This window comes from Rhamphochromis sp. 'chilingali' (genome assembly GCF_963969265.1).
Source record: "Rhamphochromis sp. 'chilingali' genome assembly, chromosome: 1".
NCBI lineage: Eukaryota > Metazoa > Chordata > Actinopteri > Cichliformes > Cichlidae > Rhamphochromis > Rhamphochromis sp. 'chilingali'.
In genome coordinates, this window is record NC_137929.1 from 43,306,300 (window position 1) to 43,312,299 (window position 6,000).

A 6,000-nucleotide genomic window follows, 5' to 3' on the forward strand; every position below is an offset into this window, starting at 1 on the left:
GTTACTTTTAGTTAGTTTTGTGAACACTCATTACAGTTTTAGTTAGTTTTCCTTTTTTTTAATTTTTTATTTCCGTTAACGAAAATGTTTTTTCACATCTAGTTTTCGTTATTTCGTTAGTTTTCGTTAACAATAATAACCTTGCAAACTACTAACTCTTTTACGCTCTGTTCACACCTACACGGGTACTTTTGAAAACGCAGCCGTTTTGTCCACACGTAAACGGCGTTTCGAATCACCGAAAACTGAGATTTTTTAAAACTAATTTTTTGCGTTTACGTGTAGACGAGGAATACAGAGTTCATCACCCAACGTCAAAGGTATGTGCCTTTTTTTCACGTCATGCTGTGCGCCACGTTATTGTTTACATGAGATGAATTTCAGAATGGCAGATAGAGACAAAATACTGTTAATCTGACTATCTGCAGGTTTTACAGTTTACATATAAACACGCAGTTACTGTCCCTCCATTTAAAAAGGCAGAAGCGTCACGGTGTGATTATTTTACGTCTAGTTGTGTTTTTTCATGTGTAATAATATTCAACATTGCTATCAATGCATGTTTCAAAAAATGCCTCTCTGTGCAAAATGGGTTTAAAAACATAAACAACTGTGGGATACTGTTTGTCCGTGATTTGAACCGGGGAACAAATTGTGGCAGGATCAGCCTGATGTTATTTGTATCCCGCTGTAACTTTATTGTATAAAGAGCTAACATCTCCAAAATGTGTCAATCAGTGTCAATCAATGAACAGATGATGGATCAGTAACTACGACTGGATTGTGTTTGTTCTCTCCATCAGATTCCTGTCAACTCAAAATCGACACAAACACAATATGTCATGGTCCTGGGCCATGTGGGCCCAGTATTCTTAGTTTCTTGTATTTTTGTATTTCGTTCCTTATTTAGGTCATGTTTCCTGAGTTGTCCTATTATGTTGTTCCTTATTTGACTTCCCCTTGTGACTTTTATCCCCTGTGTGCCCCTCTATGTATCTGTGAGCCCTCATCTCCCCTCCTTGTGTTTCATTCCATGTTTCCCCAGCCCACTATGCCCGTGCTCTCTCTCTCCTCCTGTTTGCACCTCTGTGTACTTCCTGTTTTACTTTGACAGTCTCCCGTCAGTGTTGTTTACTCCTGCCATGTCTTGTTATGTTTATCTGTGTCAGCTGTGTTCCCATGTGTGGCCACTTCCCCTGATCATCCCTCTTGTGTGTTTAGTCTCTGTGTTTCATGTAGTCTGTGTCGCGTCGTCTGTGTTCTCACCCCCATGTTTTCACGATCAGTCTTTTTGTGATCATCTTCGTCTCAGAGTTCTCTTAGTTTGTCACAGTATTAGTTTTCCCAGTTTAGTTATAGTTTAGCCACGCTATCCCTGCTGTGTTTGTATTCCTGGTCTTCAGTCATATTAAAGGCTCGCTTTCTGTTAAACTCACTCCCGTCTACTCACTTGTGTACGCTCCTGGGTCCATTACACACACCACCGCACGGCCTGCCTCTGTAGACCGTGACACAGTAAACAAAATGGTAAATAAACGGTAAATGGCCTGTATTTATATAGCGCTTTACTAGTCCCTAAGGACCCCAAAGCGCTTTACATTTCCAGTCATCCACCCATTCACACACACATTCACACACTGGTGATGGCAAGCTACATTGTAGCCACAGCCACCCTGGGGCGCACTGACAGAGGCGAGGCTGCCGGTGTTCTGACAAACCATCCTACTTTGGCAAAACGTCCTACCAGTAGGATAATTTTACGCTGCCATATGACAAACTGTCCTACTTTGGCAAAATGTCCTACTGTATGTAATTTATGCACATTTCTGCTGCCAAACAATAATTCCAGCACAAATTTAAGTAGGTATGATGGTTTGCCACTTAACTTTGCCCATCAGAGTATGTTTGTAGCTGATATTCAGTTCGGTTTGACACTTCTTTTTACCCATTAAAGTGTGCTTGTAGGTCACATTCACAAAGGTAGCATGTTTTGGCACGTAATTCTTCCTGTCAGAATTATGCTTCTACTTTATAATAACAACGGTAGCATGTTTTGGCACATAATTCTTCCTGTCAGAATTATGCTTCTACTTTATAATAACAAAGGTAGCATGTTTTGGCACTTGTTTGTAGAAGCAGTCTGCATGCCAAGGTGCTTAAGTTATACAGCTGTCACCACTGAAGTGATTGGAACACCTGACTATATAAACTTTGACAATGAACTCACTCCATTATAGTTACAGTATATATTTACTGAATATATTTACAGATACATATATTTGACATTTATAGATCCAACAGAACACAGGGAGAAAGAACTGAAAAAGAAACAGTGTACAAATTATGCACATTTGTCGCACAGGTACTTGACCAGGCTGCTCTCATATTGAGCACATCCAAAATGTGCCCATCTGGAACAAAACTCGCACTGCACCTGAAGAGGGAGAAGGGGGGGGGGGGGGGGGGGGGGGTGTAAGTGTGTTAACCAACATTATGAATTTGATGAGAAAATAATTACTACAGTGGCTTGCAAAAGTATTCGGCCCCCGTGAACTTTTCCACATTTTGTCAGATTGCATTCACAAACATGAATCAATTTTATTGGAATTCCACGTGAAAGACCAATGTCTTTACCAGTCTCTAGCTGGTAGAGACAGACCCTAAAAGACTGGCAGCTGTAATTGCAGATAAAGGTGGTTCTACAAAGTATTGACTCAGGGGGCTGAATAATTATACACACCCCACTTTTCAGTTATTCATTTGTAAAAATTGTTTGGAATCATGTATGATTGTTGTTCCACTTCTCACGTGTACAGCACTTTGTGTTGGTCTTTCACGTGGAATTCCAATTAAAATTGATTTGTGTTTGTGGCTGTAATGTGACAAAATGTGGAAAAGTTCAAGGGGGCCGAATACTATTGCAAGCCACTGTATATTGCATTTGTGGTTTATTTGTTTTACCATTTCAATCATACTGGACTCAGGATCGGCTTCCAGCATGGAACAAACTACACAGCATTACCTAGAAACACACTGACATTAAACCTAACAGTTTTAAACAAAACTGAAAGTGCTATTGCAATACAAAAGCACATGACTCAACTTACTTTGATGTTCTAGCAGTTCGCAAGCAATTTCAGTGCGGTGCAGCCCAATGGCTTCTGGAGTGGACAGCACCCTAGTAACCTCTCCACTCAGAAGGTAGTGTTCGGCAAACTGTAAAATATGTTGCAGTAATTGCAATTGATTAACTTAATTCTAGTTAAATACATTAAATACAATTGCTTATTAAATACCTTCAACACTAAAACTCCACAACTGCTGGAGTCCATCTGCTTGTTGTGTGGCAGAGTCTCCATTTTCCAATCCACTCGGGACTCTTCCTTTCCTTTCATCTTCAGAAAATTCCTAATAAAAACAAAACAAGTTTTTAAAATGTAGCCAGCATTTTGCTCTAAATAAAAAGAAAAAAAAAACCCACAAACCAAACAACCTAAAACAGATAATTAATGAATGATGAATACCTCCAGTTACGCATAACTTTCCTTTCATAACAACCTTCATTTCCAAGAGGGTCTAACAGCAGTACAGATTGTGAGGAGATTTTGACAACCTAAAATAAAAATTGTATTTAGTAGAATATGTGTATTACACTCACTTATAAGAATATGCTGCTAAAAATAACAGTAAAACAAAAAAAGAGAAAAAACACATGAGGTGTGAACATGTACCACAAGGATCCAGTGTGCACCAGAGTTCAGTGGGCACAACCAAATGTCCTCAGCCGGAAACAACATCTGTGGAATATTTTTAAGTTTATAAAAGGTTTAGATTTATTTACATAGCATACACTATATAACCAATATAACATCTACATTACCTTGCTGACACATTTAAACTTCCCAGAAAACAGAGAGGTTGCACGGGTTTCTGAAAAATGCAAGATTTTTTTTTTTTTTAAAAAGATTACAAAATTGTATAAAATACCTTTGTGAAATAACCGGCATACGTTCTTACTTGCCTTTTGTTTCTTAATGAGGCAGTGCAGGTATGCATCAAAGACCTGTTTGGATTAAAAGAAGATTATTTTTACAGACCACCACTAGGACCAAAAATGATTATTTCACTTACCTCATCAGAAAGCCACCCACTATCCTCCAGTGTGCGAAAAGAAGAGTCATACAATTTGTATGGCCCAACGACTGCCTCCACACGCCCGGTGTCTTTTGCAGCCCAAAGCCACTTCACTACAAAACAAAATATGATAAGTTTCTTTAGTAATAACAGTTGCCATTTGAAAATCACGGTCAATGGCCAACAAGCAGACAAGGGCCAACAGGCCACAAGCAGACAAGGGCCAACGGGCCAACAACATAAACATGCCAGAGGGGAGTAGCTTTATGTAAATCAGAAATTAGCCAAAATTGGACCAACAGGTCAAAATTAGCAAGAAGGGAGAAAAAAATAAAACATTCTATCCATTTGACTAGCCAAACTGGCAACAATTGACCAACCGGTCAGAATGAGATTTTTAGCTATGCCACCTTTTTCTTGCGTGCTGGGTTTCTGGGGGATCACTGGTACAAGCTCTTCTGGTGCTTGGACTGATTTTACCTGAGCTATTTTTGGTGCAAACTGAATGACAGAGGATCTGTTATTTTGCAGCGCTTCATGATGATGCTGAGGACTGCAAGGCCACATCTCAGAAGATGGGCTACTCTCAACAGGTTCAGTTGGAGTTGAGACTTGACAGGGTGGCTTGTTCTATAGGGTTTAATGTGGTCAATACTGTATAGACCTTTTAAAGTATTTCCCTCAGCGTTTTTCAGTCTAACACATTTTCCACTGAAGTCATCAATTGTGTAGGGACCTGAAAAATCCGGTTCAAGTCTTCCTCCTTTTCGCCCACGTTTCCTCATATTTAGAAGCAGAATTTGATCCCCTACATTGTACACAACATTTTTGTACTTTTTCAGGGCCCGCTTGGCGTATGCAACCTTTTGCTTGTCTTGTGACTTCGCAATGTTTTCTTGTGCAGTTTCTTTAACTGCATGTTGTGCTTCACTTTCAGACTGTACATAGTCACTGTACCTTTTGTCGTCTGGCAGAATGATGTTGGAAATCTAAAATTTTGTAGATATTAGCAATTAAAACAAGATGATATCATATTCATAAAGACATTACTGGGTTTTTTTCTTAAATGGTTTCAATTCTTTGTTCTAACATAGAAAGAATTTGACAAACACTCACCGGCACTTGAGCAGGCACTTCTGATGGAAATACTGCTTCTCTTCCATACATCAGAAAAAAAGGTGTGTATTTTGTTGTGGTGTGTACTTTTGACCGAAGTGAAAACAGGGTGGGCTCTAGATACAGATCCCAGTTATTCTGCTGGTCATTCACCAGTTTTCGGAGGGCTCTAAATGCAGGCATAGAAATATGTAAACACAGTAAGTAAGACAGAAAGTTTAATTAGAAGTAAAGAAATTAATAAATTATTAAGTAACAATTAAGTTTGAATAACATAAGTAATGTTATTAAAAACTGATAGATAAAAATTAGGCATACCTTTTTATGTTGAGATGAGATGAAAAGACCAATGACAACATACCATCCACAGATGGTCTGTGGATGGTATGCTGCTGTGACACTTCTTTCAATTTGCAATAACTTGCAAAGATCAGAGTTGAGCTTCAACAGATAAGGACAAGGTTATACTTCTTATACAAGCACACAAGAAAAAAATCTTTGACCCCAGTGAAGTAAAGTTAAAAAATGTACCGGTAACTGAAAATTATTTAACACTTACTTCATTCACAAACTCTCTGCCTTGGTCTGACAAAATCCTTTTGGGGCAGCCATGTCTATATATAATGGAGCACAAGTGCTGGGCTACCTCAGATGCAGATTTTGTTTTTAATGGGAAAGCTTCAACCCATTTTGAAAAGTAGTCAGTTGCAGTAAGTATATACTGGAAGCCGCTTGAAGTTTTAGGAAGAG

General features: G+C 38.8%; 1 long non-coding RNA gene across 1 annotated transcript; it reads right to left on the minus strand.

Moving 5' to 3' along the window:
* Positions 1-3,103: 3,103 nt before the first annotated feature.
* Positions 3,104-3,792, minus strand: LOC308400199. The gene is made up of 4 exons (XR_013972336.1): positions 3,732-3,792; positions 3,525-3,613; positions 3,297-3,408; positions 3,104-3,216 (listed from the first exon to the last, which is right to left on the minus strand). It is a non-coding gene; the product is annotated as an uncharacterized lncRNA (long non-coding RNA).
* Positions 3,793-6,000: the final 2,208 nt, after the last annotated feature.